General features: G+C 41.0%; 1 protein-coding gene across 3 annotated transcripts in view; it reads left to right on the forward strand.

The window, feature by feature from the left end:
* Positions 1–20,788, forward strand: part of LOC122354128 (band 4.1-like protein 1) — a 150,167-nt gene that overhangs the window by 16,554 nt on the left and 112,825 nt on the right. For all 3 annotated transcript variants that reach the window (XM_043252168.1, XM_043252174.1, XM_043252175.1), the window contains exon 2: positions 17,738–17,840. The gene's annotated coding sequence lies outside the window, so the exon portion shown is untranslated. The remainder of the gene's footprint in view (positions 1–17,737; positions 17,841–20,788) is intronic.

Genomic DNA, 20,788 nt, shown 5'->3' on the forward strand with positions numbered 1-20,788 from the left:
GCCTACAAAGATGCCTGGAATAAATTAGATCAAAGATATGGGCAGCCATTTATTATACAACGCGCCTTCAGACAGAAACTGGCAAGTTGGCTAAAGGTTCAGTACAAAGATGCTGCTGGACTTAGAGATTTTTCAGATTTTCTTAATGCTTGTCAAGAGGCCATGCCTCATGTGGAAGGCTTACAGATATTGAATGATTGCGAAGAAAATCAAAAACGTTCAAAAGCTACCTGAATGGGCTGCATCACGCTGGAATCATCAAGTTACTCAGAGTTTGAGAGAAAGGCAAACTTTCCCTGATTTTAAGGCCTTTGCAGATTTTGTGCCATTGGAATCAGAAGTTGTATGCAATCCAGTCACTTCTTCTTATGCCCTTAGCTTGGGAGCCATCGAAAAATGAAGCCTTAAAGAAGGCAGAGGCAATAAGGGTAACGTTTTTCATACTCGGGCTGTTCTGGGAACAGATAAGCAGAGGGTTTTGAAGAGCAATGCAAAATCTTCATGTATTTTCTGCCATGACCCTAAGCATCAGTTCAATGATTGTCATAAAGTAATGACTAAGACCTTAGAAGAGAGAAGGATTTATGTAAGAGAAAACAATCCCTGTTATGGTTGCTTGAACCAGGGTCATAGCGCAAGAGACTGCCGTTATCGTCTGTTCTCCAAAACATGTAAAGGAAAGCATCCTACTTGTCTTCATGATGATAATTACATTAAAAAGGGAAACCCAATCAGCAGTAGCAGTAGCAGTATCTGCTCAAAATTTAGAAAATGATTCTACATCTGTTCTGTCACTTATTGTGGATCGTGAAACATCTTCCCATACTTCAATGGTTGTACCAGTATGGGTATCCTCAAGTGCCAACCCCAGCATAGAGAAACTAGTTTATGCCTTACTTGATTCCCAAAGTGACACAACTTTCATTGACCAAGAAGTAAGCAACAATTTGCAGGTAGATAAGATTCCTGTGAAGCTAAAACTAACTACTATGACTGGAAGAGATACTGTAGTGAAAAGTGAAAGGGTTCAAGGACTTTGTGTGAGAGGCTATAGTTCTGCCACTTATATTGAACTTCCTCCTGCCTATACTAAAGAATGCATTCCAGTTAATCGTGCACATATACCAACATGTGAAACTGCTAAACTCTGGAAACATCTTTCTGCTGTGAGTAATGAGATTCCTCCTCTGATGGATTGTGAGAATGGACTATTGATTGGATATTACTGTGCTAGAGCCTTAGCTCCAAGACAAGGAGGCAATGATGATCCATATGCTGTTAAAATTGATTTAGGATGGAGTATTGTTGGACCTTCTGCACCCCAACTTAGTTCTGTTGTTGGTCCGAGTTTTTGTCATCGCGTTTCTGTTAAAGAAATACCTCTGCTGACTCCATCAGATGCTATAGGCATTCTTGAATCAGATTTTAAGGATATTAGTGATGATGGTAAAACTCTGTCTCAAGATGATATTAATTTTTGAATCAATTAAGCAAGGATATTAAGGAAAACAGTGCTGGACACTTAGAAATGCCTTTGCCCTTTAAGGAGAGACCTAAATTGACAAACAATAGACAATATACCCTCGTAAGGCTTAATCATCTGAAGAGGAAATTGTTAAAGGATCAAAGCTATAAGGAGCGTTATGTGAAATTTATGGAGGATATCATTGATATGGGAGAAGCAGAAGAAATCGAGGATGATGAGTCTGAAGGTGAAAAATGGTATGTTCCCATCACGGGTTTATCACCCCAAAAAATTAGACAAGCTGAGAGTAGTCTTTGATTGTTAGTCTAAACGATTATCTTCTGCAAGGACCTGATCTGATGAATAGTTTGATTGGTATCCTTCTTAGATTTCGTCAGCACCCTGTTGCATTAATATGCGATGTGGAGAAAATGTTTAACCAGTTTTATGCGCGTGAAGCCGACAGAGATTTCCTACATTTCTTGTGGTGGAGGAATGGAGACTTATCAGAACTGCCTCAGGAGTACCGAATGACAGTACATCCGTTTGGAACATCTTCATCCCCTGGATGTGTGAACTATGGACTAAAGTACCTAGCGGAAGGTAATAAAAATCAGTATCCCTTGGGTTTCCAGTTCATAATGAATGATTTCTATGTGGATGATGGTGTCACAAGCGTACAGACAGCAAAGGAAGCAATCCAACTGGCCCAGGAAGCCAGAAAACTCTTTGCTACTGGTGTCCTTAGACTTCACAAATTTGTATCTCGTGTGTCTCCAATAAAAGTAACAACTATCCCAAGATTGGAATTAACAGCAGCTGTTGTTTCTGTGGATGTCAGTCAGATCCTCAAAAGAGAACTTTAGTATACTGACATCAAGGAGTTCTTTTGGACAGATTCCAAGGTGGTCCTAGGATACATCAATAATGAGGTGCGACGATTTCATACCTTTGTTGCGAACCGAGTACAAAAGATCCATCTACGTACCACTCCACAACAATGGAGGTATGTCTCAACAAAAGAGAATCCAGCAGACTACGCTTCAAGAGGCCTCACTGTTAAGGAACTGACTTCCTCTGACTGGTTTACAGGGCCAACATTTTTGTGGAACAAGGAAATAATTCCAGTCTTCAATGAGGTCCTTGAGCTGCAACCAGATGATGTAGAAGTCCGAGGTGCTCTGGTACTTAATTCACAAGCCATAGAACATAGAAGCTTTGTCGATCATTTTTCCAAGTTTTAATCTTGGTCTCAGGCAGTTAAAGCAATTGCATGCATCCAACGACGAATTCGTAAGTTCAAAGGGATTGATTTTCCTATTGTTGAGGAAAGAAAAAGGGCAGAGCACATAATAATTACACATTTACAAAAGGATATATTCCAAGAGGATTTGAAAGTGTTAAGCAAGAGAACATCACTGTCATCTCATAGTGACTTGTACAATCTCAAATTCAAATTCAAATTCAAATTTTATTTGTCACATACACATACATACATGGTAATGACATGCAGTGAAATGTTCTTTACAACCGTCCAGCATCAAAATAGAAAACAAAATTTAAATGTATATATAAATATAAAATATAAAAAATATGTATAAAAAGAAGTGTGCAAAGTAAAATATAAAAAATAAAATAAAGTATAGAATATAAAGTATAAGATATAAAGTGTAAAGTGTAAAGTGGCTGTGCCAATGTCCAGTGCAAAGTGACTAGTGCAATTGTCCAAATGTAAGTGGCGAGTATCTGGGGAAAGAGGGGTGAACATGGGAATCCCGGTGATTAGGGTGTTCTCTGGTTCAGACTTTGAATGGCCTGCGGGAAGAAACTCCTCCTCATTCTCTCTGTGTTTGCCTTCAGGGAACGAAAGCGCTTTCCTGAACGCAGCAGAGAAAAGAGTCCATTGTTGGGATGGCTGAGGTCTTCCACGATCTTCCTGGCCCTGGTACAGCACCGCTTGTTGTAGATGTGCTGCAGCACAGGGAGCTCAGTGCGGATGGTGCGCTCAGCTGACCGCACCACCCTCTGAAGAGCTCGCCTGTCCTGCATGGTGCTGTTTTCACCTATGTTCCCCGTCAGGACACTCTCAATGGTGCAGGTGTAAAAGTTCCTGAGCACCTGAGATGGGAGTCTGAAGTCCCTTAAGCGCCTCAGATGGTATAGACGCTGCCGGGCCTTCTTCACCAGGGTGTTGATGTGACAGGACCAAGACAGGTCCTGCATGATGTTAACACCCAGGTACCGAAAACTGTCCACTCTCTCCACTGGGGTCCCGTCGATCATGATGGGATGGTAAGAGCGCACCTGCTTCGTGCTGAAGTTCACTATTAACTCCTTTGTTTTGCTGACGTTCAGGAGCAGATTGTTCTCCTGACACCATCTCTCCAGGTTGTTGATCTCCTGAAGGTAGGCCATCTCATCGTTGTTGGAGATCAGGCCCACCACGACAGTGTCGTCAGCAAATTTAACGATGGTGGTGGAGTTTGTAGTGGCCACACAGTCATGTACAGCGAGTACAGCAGGGGGCTCAGAACACAACCCTGAGGGGCTCCAGTGCTGAGAGTGAGGGAGGATGAGGTGTGTTTTCCCATCCGTTCGGCTTGTAGTCTGTCGGTCAGAAAGTTGCTGATCCAGTGACGCAGGGATGGACTGAGTCCCAGGACCTCCAACTTCGAGGTGAGCGTGGAGGGAACTATGGTGTTGAACGCTGAACTATAGTCCACGAACAGCATTTTCACATAGTTCCCTGTACTAAAATCCAGGTGGCTTGTGGTTGTGTGGAGGAGGTGTGTGATGGCATCCTCCGTAGACCGGTTTTGGCGGTAGGCAAACTGTAGTGGGTCCAGTGTGTCCGGTAGTGATGCGGTGATGAAGTCTCTGACGAGTCTCTCGAAGCACTTCATCACTACAGATGTCAGAGCTACAGGGCGGTAATCATTCAGGCAAGATGGTTGAGGTTTCTTCGGCACAGGAACAATGATGGACTGTTTGAAACACGAGGGGACTGTAGACTGTTTCAGGGAGAGATTAAATATCTCAGTGAACACCGGTGCTAGCTGGTCAGCACAGGCTCTCAGAACCCGACCTGTGATGCCGTTAGGTCCTGCTGCCTTCCTGGTGTTCACTCTCCTGAATGCCCTCCTTACGTCGTGCTCCGAAATGGTGAACGCGATTTCCTCTCTGGCTCTCTCGGCATGCATGCTGTTCATCATGCCGCTAGCGGCGCTAGCGTGATTAGCTGCAGCCTCGAAACGAGCATAAAAGTTATTTAGCTCGTCTGCCAGAGAAGCATCTGCGCTCTCCACTCTGGAGGTTGGCGTTTTATAGTCCGTGATGTTTCTCAGTCCCTGCCAAAGGCTCCTAGAGTCACTGTGTTGAAACTGTGACTCTAGTTTCCTCTTGTAGCACCTCTTTGCCTCCTTTACCGCTCTGCGCACGCTGTACGACGCAGCCTTGTATTTGGTCATATCCCCGGTGACTATCCCGTGTTATAGGCTGCGGAGCAGGATCTCAGAGAGTCGCGGATAGTTTTGTCTACCCACGGCTTCTGGTTGGGAAACGTCCTGATGACGGTTTTCTCTACCGTGTCATTTCCCGATGAATCCCACCACCGCTTCCATGAACACGTTGACGTCCTCGGAGCTACACCTGAACATGGCCCAGTCTGCGTCATCCAAAGCATCCTGCAGAGCGGCCACCGAATGGTCAGACCAGCGTGACACCTCCCTCTGTACCGGGGCTTCCTGTTTCAGCCTCTGTTTGTAAAGAGGTACGAGGAAAATTGCGGCATGGTCCGATTTACCAAACGGTGGGCATGATTTTGCCTTGTAGCTGTCTCTGAAGGGTGTGTAGCAGTGATCCAGTGTCCTTTCGCCCCTGGTGGGGCAGGTGATGTGCTGGTGAAAGTTCGGCAGTGCGCGCTTAAGGTTTGCACTGTTAAAATCCCCCAGCACAATGAGTGCGGCGTCCCGGTGCTGTGACTGGTGTGTTGTGAGGTGGTCGTGTAAGTCCCATATTGCAGTGTCCATGTCCGCTTGAGGTGGAATATAAACGGCACTGACTATGACCGAGCTGAATTCCCGTGGAAGATAGAAAGGGCGACATTTGATGGTCAGAAGTTCCAGGTTTGGTGTGCAGGAGCGTGAGAGAGGAACAACGCTCGCGCTGTCGCACCAGCGGTTGTTCACCATCAGACACACTCCACCTCCCCGTGTCTTCCCCGACTCCATTGTTCTGTCCATGCGGTAAACAGAGAAAAACTCGGCCGGTTGTATGGCGTGGTCCGGTACTGCTGGGTTCAGCCATGTCTCGGAGAAGCAGAGGAGGTTGCAGTCCCGAATGTCTCTCCGGAACTTGATCCTTGCCCTGAGGTCATCAAGCTTGTTTTCCAGAGACTTGACGTTGGCTAACAGGACACTAGGTAGGGGAGCGCGGTGTGAGCGTGCCCTCAACCTGTTCCTGACGCCGGCTCGTTTCCCTCGTGGACGCCGGTGCGGGTCGCGTCCTTTTGTCTTCGTCAGGATCTCGCTCGGCTGTAAGATTATAATCTTTTAATTAATTATAATTATGATAATTATGAATTATCACTTGGATTAGCTCTTAATTCAAGTTTGGGGAATTGAATCTTAAAAGATTCACGTTGGTATGCAATTCAAGTATACCTTTAAATCACCTAATACGTCCAGCGTTTTAGGGCAATTTAAATGTATGTTACCAATATGAATTTACTCTGTGATCAGCAAAATAAATCAATTGGACTTTACCTGTTTATCTGATTTTCGCTTTACCTCGAGCAGGTAACAACGGATCTGGGCATGAGTTTAACTTTCCAGTCACATAACACACAAACGAGAATTCGTAATAATGAAACAAAATTTATTAAACAGTACCTACTAATTGACAAGACTACACTGAGAAGACTAAACATGCACATACATTCACGATGGATAATTGTCTGTCCAAAGTCTGTTAGCTAGTTCTGAGATCGCACTAAGAGCACCAACAAAGCAAAGTTAGGTTTTAGCCTTGCTTATATGTGTCTGCGCCAATTCAGTAGAGATGAAAAGGTAGTTTTACCACTCGGCTTGTCTGGGGAAATCCCGGCTTGCTGATTGGTCAGGCTCGTCCGTGGGATGACGCGGTCGGGTTTCCCGGGCCGTTTGAATGAAGTCTCTCTAGCTTGGTGGTTCGCTTTGGATGAACCGGGTTGGTTATGGAAAGGGCAGTGAGTGTCCGTGGAGTGATGTGACGGAGCGGACCGGAGTCGAGGGTATCGGGTCGTTCTTGTTCAGAGTCTTCTAACTTCTCCAAGTTCCGAAGTTTCTCCGTTTCCGTGGCAATTCCTGCAGCGACCCGAATTCCCCTGCGACTCCCGGTGGTTCCGAAGAAGTTTTCTCGACTCGACTCCGACTGACTCGACTCGACAAGGGAGCTCTGTTCCTGCGTTTTGAGGTGCAAGTTTTGGGCCGTGCCCTGGGCAGTTGTCCAATCCCGAGGTCGAAGGGGCGTGTTCACGCCTGCTTTCGACTCCGGTTTCGTGCATACTTTATCCCAGTTAGAATTGACATTCTGCACTTCTGTTCCTTATCAAAAGCTTATAAGTGGAATACACTGTTGTGCATTGCACAAACACACATATTCATTCACCACGATATTGGAAACATCGTAAGCTTCAATTTGATATCAAACATGCATTATCTAGCGCTTATGGAACGCTCTCTGTTAGAGGATTATTTAGAGAGTATATAGCGGTTCCTACATACATCCCCAAAACATTTATTGAACAGTCATTTGCAAATGAACCTATATTTGTTTGAAAGGAAGGCATTTAGATTGTTCGTTTAGTAGTTTTATGTGTGTTCTGGCAGTTCCTTTGTTGTAGCGAAAGGGAAAAGGCGCGCTTTTAAGGAATGTGTGTTGGGACAGAGCAAACCTCCTTGGGGGGGTTGAAAGTGTAAGGTTGTCCTGAACACACGTTGATTCACGGCGGGAGTCTCATCACCTTTTGACTTGGTGGCTTGGTAGAACTGGTCCCAGGTCAGTGCACCGAACGCGTTATCGGGCTGTCGACCAGATGCTGCATTTCAATCATCCCAATCTTGACGTGGGTACACTCGGATTGGCCGAGCTCACTGCAGCGACAGTCCCTTGAGAATGTTTGGTAGACTTTGCGGCGCTCTGCATCGCTCTGCGGACCATCTTGATTGCCTTTATGGTCCGGGGTGCGGAGGATGCGCGGTTTTGCGACCTGGTTCTAGAGCAATTCCCCCTTTTATGGTTCGTGTCTGTTCATCAAGGCCCCACACGGCCAACATGGGTCTGGGTTTAAAAGCGGCGAAAGTTGTACACCAATAGATATAAGAGTGGCTCGGTCGTATGTAGTAATAGCCATCTTATATAAAGAAAACCGCGCAGACTATCCAAAATACTAACAATTAACAGAAAAACAAAAAGTTTTGCAGGAGCGGTCGTGACGGCAGCCAAACTCAACGGCGCCATCTCCTCTTTATCTCAATCCATTTCTTGACAGTGATGGTATACTTAAGGTGGGAGGAAGGCTTGACAATGTGTCTTGTAGTCTATTTAAAAATCCTGTAATCCTTCCTAAAGACCATCACATCACAAGATGGATTATAGCTGATTGCCACGAAGGAATTAAGCATCAAGGTAGAGGTTTTACCATTAATGGAATCCGTGCAAGGGGCTATTGGATTCTTGGCATTAATCATGCTGCTGCATCTTATATTCGCAACTGTGTGATTTGCAGAAAACTTAGGAGATCAGTAGAGAAGCAAAAAATGGCTTGTTTACCTTCAGAGAGAGTGAATCCCTCTCCACCCTTCACTTATTGTGGTATGGATTGTTTTGGCCCATTCCCTGTCAAGCAAGGTTGAACGACACAATAGATATGGACTCCTCTTTACTTGTTTTTCCTCTCGTGCCATTCATATTGAAATGCTCGATACACTTTCCACAGATTCCTTTATTAATGGCTTGCGCTGTCTTATTGCCATTCGTGGAGCGGTTCGACAGATTAAATCTGATCAAGGGACTAACTTTGTTGGTGCAAAAAATGAGTTTGCTGAAGCCTTTAAAGAACTGGATTCCAATAGGTTGAAAACATTCTTGGCTGAGAATCAATGTGATCTTGTGATGAATGCACCATCTGCAAGTCATGCAGGAGGCATATGGGAGCATCAGATTCGGACGGTGAAGAGTGTTCTCAAGTCCACACTTTCAGTCACGTCTGAAATAATCAACGACTCATCTCTAATGACATTTTTCTATGAAGCAATGTCGATTGTAAATGGTCGCCCATTAACTGTTGACAATCTAAGTGACAAACAATCTTGAACCATTAACACCAAACCATCTTCTTACCATGAAGTCCTCCGTTGCTTTACCTCCTCCTGGTAGGTTTACTGAGGAAGATCTTTATGCAAGAAAGAGATGGCGTCATGTGCAGTATCTTGCCGAGCAATTCTGGGGTCGCTGGCTTAAAGAGTATCTTTCTAACATTGCTCTTAGACAGCGCTGGCATACCCCAAGAAGAAACTTGTCAGCAGGAGACATAGTGATTGTCAAGGACAATGATTTGCCTAGACATAAATGGCCTCTAGGTAGAATCGTAGAAACAACTATAGATTCAGATGGACTAGTAAGGAGAGTTAAGATCCATCTTGATAAGATAAGTTTTACTGTTAGAGGCTGATTAAACTTTTCTGTCTGCCTTAATGTTCCTTAATGTAATGTAAAACATCAGTTGACAAGTATTGACCATCAATTCAGTTGGACAACTACACGTATGACTGCAAAATCTGATACCTTAAATATGAGTCGGTTGGCAACTCTACTTGAAATGCAACAGCAAATTGTCTTGAGGAGCCCCTAGTGTTTGGGGCTTTGGGTGCCCTGCCCTTGTATGTGGTATACAACAAACATGGAACAATACATTTATTAATCTGTGTTAGTGCTAGGAAGGATAATCGTTCAGTGTTTGTTCATGTTTTTGTTGCTGCTGAGTCTGATTAGGGCTGAGACGTCAACTGATGCCATCATTGTTTCAGAAAACATTTTCAGATTTATCTACTCTGGGACCCTGTTTAAAAAAATATCTGTTTTACTCATCCAAAATGCCAGTTCCTTTTTGGGAACTCGAACTGCGTCCAGAAATCCTATGGGAATGCCTCTCGCTTGACCACGCTCTGAATCTGCTGTAGAATCGGACCAAAGGAAGGGTGTGACGTCATGGCGGGTGACATCAGCAACCAAGAAAGCATAAAAGCAAAAGCGGCAAAGTCGGCTTCACTGCCAAGCTCTCTGTCAAACAGCGTGCCTCCACCTTTGCACCCCAAGGTGTTATGTGCTATACTGACGGTTTGGGGCATGAGTACTCAGTGGCGACTATGACTGTCAGCAGACACACATGTGCAAGCAGAGGCCAGTTTCGAGAGGCTTAGTAAACCATTTACCAGTGTGGAAGATGTCTCAATGGGTCCTGCAGATTGTAGAGAGAGGTTACTGAATCCAGTTCGAGTTTCCTCCGTCAAATTTCAGCATTATGCCCACTTTGGTGGGCACTCCTCATAAAACACAATGTATTTGTGACATTGTAAAAAGAATGGTATCTGCACTAATATTAGTCTTGTTTCTTTCTTATTCTGTTTCTCAGTTTGTATCCAGATTAGATGGTGGATCAGCACCATCAGAGACCAGAACACCTAGATTAATGAAGGGTTTTTTTCTCCTTTCTGTATGGATGGGGTTTTGGGAAAGTGTATGCTCTGAAGTGGAAGTTCTTCACTTTATGGTGTAGAGTTTGCCAGCAAGGCTGAGTTAACTGCACAGTTGGTACGATTCCGGAGTATCTGTAGGCTAGATTCTCTGCAGGGTTATCCCACTCCACATTAAAGGTGCACGTGGCGGCATTATTGGCTTACCAATCACCATTTGAAGGCAGGACACCCCCTAGAAATACGCTTCCTACGTGGTACGCTAAGGTTGAGACCTCCAGTACGAGCTTGTGTCTCTATGTAGGACCTGGCAGTGGTGCTACTGGGCAGACCCCTTTTTGAGCCTATAGAAGAGATTTCTGATCGCCATCTCACTATTAAGACTGCGTTCTTACTTGCGATCACTTCTCTGAAGAGAGTAGAAGACCTTTCAGTGGCCCAACCTAAGAATTTGCGCCAGGTCTGGCAAAAGCTTTTTTGTACCCACAAACAGGTAACACTGCGAAGGTTCCTACTACTTCTGCACCACGCACAATCATGCTACATGTGTTTAATCCTCCTCCTATTCGCAATGAGATATCTTTCATTGCAATAAACTGTCATTAGGTATCAAAATGAAATATTTAGACCCATTGTCAGAACCTGTGCTGGTGCAGTCGGTCCTGGGTTCCTCCTGGTGCACAATGCCTGGCCTCAAGTGGCGAAAGTACGCAGAACACCATCTGTCGTCTCATTAATGAATATGCCCCAATGTTGTCAGGTATGCATACATTCATGTGGGGCCATAAAAAATAATGAGTACAATTTTAAGTTGCTGCAATGAAATTTTAGCAGAATGAACTAGCCTGCTGCATAATTTCACTTTGATTTTTGCGGTTTCTGTGAATTCAGCCGTTTGTAGTTGATAATTTTAATTTCAATCAAATGATGTGTAATCTTTTCATTCCTAACAAATGACCCAGTTTATATCAGGATAAATATCCAGAATTATAGTTTTTTCTACTGAGATCTGATGTGTTTTCAAATTGTGTTTTTTTGCAGTGTATAATACGGAACTTTGTGTTTAATCCACCAAGATCCAATCACAATTTATTGCCTTTCTCCACTGTGGAAGTCAGAGGGACCTGCCTTAAAACTGGGCCCTAGAATACCTAAAATATGCTGTTGCCTACAGTATTATTCATTTACCAACACTTGCCAACAAGGTTTAGTTTGTTAACTCTAACAGAGTCAATTACAATCTATCTCTAAATTCCTTTAGATGTGGCACTTTGAGTCTGTGTTTAATTTATATTCTGTGTTTCAATCATTCCCTGTCTCTCTCATCTTTTTTAAAGAAAAAGCCAGTGCCAGCTGACTTTTTTGTTTGCTGATATGAGTCTGGCAGAGTATGACAGGCACTGTGTGAGACAACACTGTCTTACTGTTTTTAAGAAAACTGTCTTTTGCTATCCATGACAGGATCTCCGCTTGGCATCCAAGCACATGCCAATCATGACCACATATCTGCAACTATCTGAAATGACTCCATTCTTTGTTAATTTTTTAGAATCATGGTTTGAAATTAACACCCACCAAATGTGAGTAAAATCAGCTATGGTGGGGAATGCTGTTAAATTACTAGTTTGGCGGGTTAATTTTTGTATGTTATGATTACTCAGCTGGTAGACTAACCTGGCACATTTAGACAGCATTCTTTCACTACTCGATTCAGACTTGAATGAGCACATAATTCAAGATAAGCGGCCAGATATATATATAATTTATAACAGTTCATCTAGTTAATTGGTATCACACAAAGAGGGCCATAATCAAACTTTTCAGTTGCTCAGAACCGTCTGCGAGAGCCTTGATAATGACGTACATATTCTCATTGGTCAGATTCTGTGATGACAAAGACAATGTGTGTTGCGTGTTTATTGTAACAATTCAATTATAATAATAACCAAATCTGTGTTGTTAGAACAGTAAAGCTTTTTTAGCACTGTTTATTCGCACTGTTATACTGTTATAACAAATGATAAAAGCATATACACCCCCCATTTTATTGATATTTAAATGGTATGTTTATTTAGAATTTTATTAGAACTTGCTAATGAAAATGTTTCTGAAATGTTTCTGTAAACACTGTGAGAGCAAACATATCTAAATGCCACTTCATTGCAACTTCTGCAAAGATGAATTTCCTTCATACTGATTTAATTTAAGTAAACAGCCTACATTTATTTTTTATTATAATTAACTGATTAAATATAGCAATTTGAAAATTTCTAAAAAATGGCTTTATAAAGGTGAAAAATTTAAATGTAAAAATCAGTTTAAACGTATTGGAAAGATACATTTTTTAACACTGCTGTGAACTGACCGCTACACAGGATACCAAAAATATTAAAAACATTAGAAGTCAGCTGTCCACGGCAGTGCTTAAGATATTAGCAAAATAACACACTCAGCAAAATATTGTCTAATTATCTTTATCAATAAAATCAATGAAAATATTTTGTTTGTCGCACACTCGTAGTACTGACTCTAAATGATTTGCAACAGTTGCTTTGTTATGTCCAGTGTAGACAGCCTCAAGTTGTTGGTTTATTTATGTGTTTTTTTTCTTTGCTAATAGAAGTTATCAATGTAACAACAATTTTGTAGCCAAATTCACTGGTGAATGAAAAAGTTCATTTCTGTCCCTGATTAGAACATTTGCCTGATGCATTTTTGCTATTCACAATTCAGAGGAGACATCATGCTCACACAGAGGAGCTACAGAGTGCACAACATGAAATCCCTGTTTAATTGGGATGACAGAAGAGAGAACTAAATAAGACCTATTCTCTTCAGAGACTTCATCCTGGTCCCTCTCTCCCCTCTACAAGTGTGCTTGAGCAGGGAGACATGAAAAGTGGGTGAGATATGGTAATTGAAATGTAAATCTAAATGGTAAGAATTTGGTGTAATCTGTCTGAGAATTCGAAATGGACACACATAATTGAATTTCTTGCACAGGAGTCAGATTTCTTGGTTAAGTCTTTCAAATTGGCCACTGGCCTATGGAAGGTAACTGGAGGTAAGGCTCACGTTAATGTTGAGCTGTTGACAGCAGGTGTCCTTCATACACAGGATGTAATCCGCGGGCCTCGGTCAGAAACAATATCCTTGGGGAATACATAAAAGCAAAATATTTGTTCCATGTGTTTCAAAGGCAGTGTGTAGTTTGCCTGATGGTGCGTTCGGGAAAGGGCTCGCAGGAACCAATCGACCACAACACGCTCCGCCACCTGGCTGGCTGACGGGGCCCCCTCTAACAGCCAGTGCTGGGCCAGGCGAGAGAGTTTGGCCGCTTGTGGTTGGGCTGGCACCCGAGGATTATATTCCCAGTGTGGTGGGAGGAGCTATTGACAGACATGACATCAGCGTGCATGCACGGGGGAAGAGACCGGTCTCCTGAGGAGAGGCACGCTCGTCATTTAACTGCGGCGGTGACTAAGCTTGATCCACTTCAGGCGTGCCTCGCCATACACCGTTAGACATGTCCAATACCACACCTCTTCTCTCACACATGCCCACTCCCATTGGGAGCCTGGTGAAGGGTGCCGAATAAGGGATGAGGTGATGGTGACACTCAAGGGGAGAGGCAGCCGACGCAGCACACCAGTCATGGAACAACTGCAGGCCGAGATGGAAGACATTCCGAGGAGAGCGTGGATCTCTCTTTGAGTTCCAGTACTTTTCCGCTACCTTGCGGGGGAGAGAGAAGGGATGGCAACACTCTAGCCCAGCCGTCCAGGTGCCACCCTTCAGCCCTTGCAGTTGTCCCAAGGTATGCTTCGACGTCATTTGTGGCCATTACAATAAATCAGGCGATGCTGTTCCTCGGGACGCTCATCACAATATTCATATATTATATATTCATATATTAACTTTAAAAAAAAAACTATTCCTGTCCCAGACAGCTGTGGCCCAGTCAATCGCTTTACCAATTAACAGAGACATGAGGAAAGCTCATTTCTTCTCATCAGACACAAAATCATCCCCCATGTCTGAAAAAGATTTCTGCCCGCCTGTACCATCAATTTATCGGGTAGAGCAATACGTGCATTCTTAGGCATAGCTGGTGGTAGCAATCAGATGTGCTGTGTAAGGTAGTCATTAGCAGCTTGTAGTTTACCCAGATGTCCCTGATAGTCTTGGAGAATGTTGTTTTGATAAGCAAATGTCGCTTGCAGATTGTAAACTTCCACTGAATCATTTAGTGGCAAAGTATTATGTAACGAGGCTGAGGCTGTGTTTGGATCCATATCCTTATGGATCCATATCCTTATCCTTCTTATAGTGCGGCAATTGTCTGTGCAGAGTAGTCTTCCCCCAGGCCATCAGTCTCCTCTGCACAGACAATTGCCGCACTATAAGAACTGCGATAGTATAATGCCATTGTTACTCTTGCATCTGCACTTTACTAACATAATTTGTACATTTGCACACTCTACCTCTACATAGCCACTTACCTGTTTACAGTGTACATTTTTACATTTTATTTTATTGTCATTATAGATTGTTATTTTTATGTATATTTTTTGCTGTATTTATTTTACATTCTACATTTAATACATTTTCTTCTTTCTCTTTGCACAGTCCTGGAATGTACCAGAATAACATTTGACTACAAGTTGTACTTTTACAAATTGTATGTGACAAATAAAATCTTGAATCTTGATATGCAGATGTTTATTAGATTCCACAGCAAACTAATTCAAATCAGTATACAGAAAACATAAACGTTGGCAGGCAGAGTTCATAAGCAGGAAGGCAGTCCAAGCAAAGCAAGAGGAAATCTGTGAATGTGAATAAAACAAGGCAATAATCATACACACATTAGTCAAAAATAAAGAGGGAAAAGGAAGTGCACCTGTGTAGCAAAAGGGAGAGGAGAGGTCTCCCTCTGCTAGTGTGATGTCCCAGAAATTTTTACAAATAAATAAATATTTAATAAATATTGCATAAAAATAAAATTTAAAATGAAGTAAGCACTGTAACCAACTAGGCACTCAGTATTCTGGGAAGTTTGTGTGCATTGGGAATCCATTTTTTTTTTTTCAAATAAACTCAAGGTAATACTTAAATTACATACAGCACACACTGAAAAGTACATGTATATGACAGCGCGCAAATGTTCTGCAGAAAATATATAATATTGCAGTGGAGGAACATACAAAGTGTAATATCATGTAATGTCAAAAATGGCACTCCACAAGACAAGTATTTGTCTTTGCTCCATGAATACAAGCTGTGGATAGTTCCATAGAAACAATGTCCAGCAAAAATAAGCCCCATAGACGTCTGGTCATTGAATGGGGAGGGACCCAGAGACTGACTAATTTTCTTTGCAGCAGTAAGAGCAGTTAAGCGTAATTTCCTCTGTTGCGGAGACAAAGTAAATTCTGAAAAGTCATTTAAGAAGAAAAGATCTGGAGTCAGCACACATCCCTTTCCAGTAAGAATGATATGTCATGAGCAAGCTGAGACCAGAAAGGAGAAACTGTAGAGCATTCCCCAAAAAAGTAAATATGTACCGACATGGATTGCAATTTGGGGAAGGTGACACATGCACATAGAAGCGTTTTAAAGGAGACAAATAAAGTCTATGCCAATGGATCATCTAATGACTTGGATTTTTTGTTGATGATGTAATTGTCTGCCACATTTGATCAAAAAAAAGTTTGTAAGTCACCACTGGTATCCTTTTACAAGATAGTTATTAGGGACATTGGTTTGTGTGATTGTTTGAGGAGAAAATAGTAAATAATTGAAGCAGAAATTACAGAATTATCTGTGGGAAGAATTACTTTTCACAAGGGATGTACATGTAATTGTGCATCCAAGGGAACTGTGTATGCGCAAAGCACTGACCTGGTACATAAAAAAGGAGGTTCCTGGTAGGTTAAAAGGGTCTTAGTATCTTGAAATGATTTCAGGCCTTTGTCATCAAAAATGACACCAATTTAAGTTACATTTAATCCATTGTGGGCAGGAAAGTGAGTTTTTACTTGATAAAAAATATTATAGTTAAACAAATGACGATGCCATTTCAAGTTTGGCTCTATTTTCCTGGCAACAGTTCTCCAAGTAGATAAAAAATATGTTATGATAGGGCCAAAACAAAGTTTACATTGTCTAAGTGAGAAGCAAAAACCAAATGCTCTATACTGTGTGGAGAAACAAGAGATTCTTCAATGGCCCACCATGAGGTTGACACATTTGGTTTAATCCAGGCACCATTGCACGAAGAGTAAAGGAGTCAGCATATAATTTTAAATTGGGGAAGGACCAGCTGCAATCTGATCTGTTACTCTGTAAAGTAGATAATTTATTTTGGGTATGTTTACCTTTCCAAATATACTGAGAAATTACTGAATCAAGTTTTTTCCAATAGCAAGCTGGTGGGGGTAGAGGAATCATAGATGAATGTTCATTTTAACAGATATTCTTGAATGGAAAGAAGTAGGAAGATATGTCCAATTTGCCTCTCTGAGGTGACTTTAGCCAAGTTTTTGTTAAGATTTTTGAGACAATATCCTGTACGCATGGATAGATATCTAAGTATGTAAAAGATTGCACAACTGGAATAAAACCAGAAAATGTTGCACACCCAACAAAAATTGAGAGGGAGCAGATATGACTTTGTCCAATTGATTTTTTACCCTGATAGATTACTAAACTGATTAAATAAATTTAAGTAAATTGGATTGTCTAAAAATAGCAATATATTATTTGCAAATAAAGATATGTGATGTGAAGTATTCTTAACAGATATTGGAAATATAAGTACTGACTGCCGTACAGCTTGAGCAAGAGGTTCTAGAGATAGAGCAAATAGTAATGGTGAAAGAGGACACCCTGGCGAGTCCCTTTCCAATTGGAAATTTTTGTGAACTTTGTCCAGTAAGAATGGTAGCTGAAGGATTTTAATCATATTTATAAAGTTAGAGCTAAAACCTAGGTGATCTGGCACTGCCCACAAATAGTTCCACTCCAAATTGTTGAATGGTTTCATTGCATCTAATGAAAGAGTAGCAGTGTGAGGTATCAATGGTTCAGATAATTTATTGGTATTTTTGTCCTTGTGGAGACCCACACACATACAGAATGGTTTCCAGAATGGTCTGGTACTTCAAAGAATCCACATTGTCCCTATGCCAAGATTTTCATTTCCTGTATCTGCAAAGTACCCCCATAACAAGTGTAGTTCACCTTCATGTTTGACCATGGGGATGCTGTTGTTCTGATTATAAACCTTGCACGGAATACTAACTCATAGGTCCAACAAGTTTTAGCATATTTTGTATTTGGTTATGGGATTTAACCGTTTTCTTATTGATTGAATATGCCACTGCAGGTAACCAAGCCAAAAATAAAGCTACAATAAAAAAATGTTATGTAGTTGTATTTGAAATGGTTGGCTGTAGTTAAAGGTAAATTATGTAATTCGCATTTTGGTGGGATCCTATGTAGTGCAAAATAATGATTTTAAACTGTTTTTATACAGGTTTCCAAATTTCTCCTTCAACTGCCGCTGGTCATCCGAACAGTAGTCCCACCTGAAATCTTTTGCCGTCTGTAGTACGAAGTGGGTTTAACTATTTGGCCAGGTAAGTTTGACTATTTTTTTGTATTTTCAGTCACACTTTATATTAGGTGGCCTTAACTGCTATGTATGGAATTACAAAAAAAAATCTGTAAATACATAGCGGTTAAGGCCATGTATGTATTTATAGAATTATGTATAATTGTCAACGCATTCAAATTTACTTATTGTGTTCATGTTGTAAAACACTTTTGCTGCTATTGAGGTGGGATATGGAAAGGGTTAGGGACAGGTTTGGTGGGATGGGTAGGTTTAAGGGTGGGTTAAGGTGTAAGGGATGGGTCATCAGTGTAATTACAAATGTATTATAAATGTAATTACAGAAATTAATTACAGATATAACTACTGTATAATAATATATATTATTATAAATATAATGAAGTTGGTATTATTATCATTATCATCTAAGCATTGTTGGATAATTTAATTGCTACTCTAGTCAGGTGTCTACTCTATCGGACTGTGCCATCTGTGTCTTAGAAATGATATGCATTTATAGTGTAATTACTACAATTTTGTGTCAATCCATGTTTGTGCACAAACAATGCACTTTTATTTTAATTTAGTTGTTAGTGCACAGCAAAGATAGTCTTGTTGCGGAAACAATCACTGCACTGCTGCAAATGCACCACATCTGGAATGCATTGATGTACCACCTCTGTATGCACCACAACTGCACTGCAAAGAGCGTATGTGTGAAATGAATCTCAGGTGTCTTTATGGAAATTGCAGTTTATTGCTCTGAGCAGTCCTTATGCCTCTCTACAGCATGTCTATGGTTGCACATGTAAACAAGAACCTTTGGTACCGTTCTTTTGTGTAATCAGTACAAAATTAGAAAATTATAATTAAAGCAGCACTCCATAACTTTTTGTGGTTTAAAATGATCCAAAGTAAATTTTTGAGCAAGTGCAGTACATAACAGGGCTGCACGATACATTGTTTCAGCATTGCTATCAGGACACCGTGACATGACAGCTGTAAATAGATAGCTATTTTAAACAAATCTACTGCAAGTGCTGGAAATCCATTTATCCTTTATTGAAACTTCTGCTTTGTTGTGCATATATGCATGCAAACATCCCTAAAGACTGCTTACAACAGACATGACAAAGTGACCATTGACCATTGACCATTGACAATCATTTCAACTTTGTGTCAGTTATCATAATTAGAGGTATCAGTTTACTGGTAGGAATTTGTTATGATGCACTGTACCACATTTAGTGTAGACTATGTAGACCGGTTCTATTGTATTTTGCTTCACCACGCTGCACTGCTTGTGTCCAGTGTAAACACAGTGAATGCAAAATGCATGTCTCTGCAAGTATCCTTGTAAACACAGATTATGCTTAGGTTATTGCTTAGGTTAGGTAATGAAAATGGATGTGTGTAACAATATATTGGTTCATAGCAGTTTCTGCCTTCTGTATCAATTGTTAATCAAACAACAGAACACTTTTTGTTTTTGTTTGTACAAAATCACTTTTGTAACTTTAACATATTTAATTTATGTGTGATTATACAAGATTATGTGGTAATATTTTACATTTGATTAATCAGTTTCTGTAAATGAATACTGTTAGACTCATCTAGCAATATAAGCCATCATTACGTCACATGTGTAAACATAGAAGGCAGATCATTAGTAATGATTCACACAGCAGCTGGAATAATAACATTTATTCCATGGTCTGTCTGAATACTTGATTCTGATTAGTGGGCAGATATGCATTAAAATTGTTTAATGCACAGGTAGTTCCAAGGCAGTTTAATCATCGTTCCATATTAATGTGCTTCTTTAATTGATACACACAAATCCAGAAACATCACTCTCTCCCTCTCTCTATCAAGAGATAAAATCACAGATTGCCATGCACACACACACATAAACAAACTTGTCAATGCTACCGCTCGACTTTTATTAATACATAAAAAAGCCTACAGATATTAGATTTAATTAATTAAAATAAATCTATAATTCATTAAAATAAATGTAATCCTACCACACTATTTCATCTCTGTGTCTGATTTGAAGTGGGCAGAACACTAGATCTAATGCACCGTAACTGACAAAAATAACCATGATTTTTACTGCAAAGGGTAATACTGGGGTTTTAACTTGTCTATAACTTAGCAAATTACCATGGAGTAAATGGGACAATTTTAAATGCACAATGTGGAGGCTAAGAACTACCCAATGCAAAGCATAATTTTAATGGCAGAATGTAATCCAGAAAGGATTAAGTTGTATTTTAAAGACAACCAGTTTTAAGGTAAAATAATTTGTGTTTTGGGTCAAAACAATTTCATTTTATAAAAATTTGAATGGTTTGACAATAAGAGATTAGATTGAACAAAAACTGAAATCTACATGTAATGCTAACACACATTATAAACATATAATCATGCGATGCTGTGAAACGAGAACGCGGAGGCTGAGTTTGAATCTATGTGCAGTCGTTTATTAAGGGCTGAGACAATAATCAGATATGAGAAGGCAGGCAGGCATTGTCATGCACTAGGAGGAACCCAGGACCCACTACACCAGTGTAGGATCTGACAATGGGTTCAAGGATTTAATCCCAATAACCTAATGGCAGCAAGGGTGCCACTGTCAAGCCTGTAGGGGTCTGTGCATCCCTCCTGCCATCCTCATGAAGTCTATTTCTGATTGTTTGGTCAGAGACATTCACACCTACTGGAGGTCATTATGCAGAGCAATAAAAATGCTCATAGAAAGAATGAATGTGAAAATTCCAAGGCTACTTAGAATAGTTGGTTGTCACTGTTGAGCTCTATTCTTACAAATGTCTTACAAACCACACCTAAAGAAACTGCCTGGTTTACAGAAAGAGTACATGGTACACCCAGTTACGCCCAACTATATTTCCTGTCACATCCATCACAAAGTACCTCACCTATGAACAAGTATTTTCTTGTTAGAGAGAG

The sequence above is a fragment of the Puntigrus tetrazona genome, chromosome 11 (genome assembly GCF_018831695.1).
Source record: "Puntigrus tetrazona isolate hp1 chromosome 11, ASM1883169v1, whole genome shotgun sequence".
In the NCBI taxonomy this organism is placed as follows: Eukaryota; Metazoa; Chordata; class Actinopteri; order Cypriniformes; family Cyprinidae; genus Puntigrus; species Puntigrus tetrazona.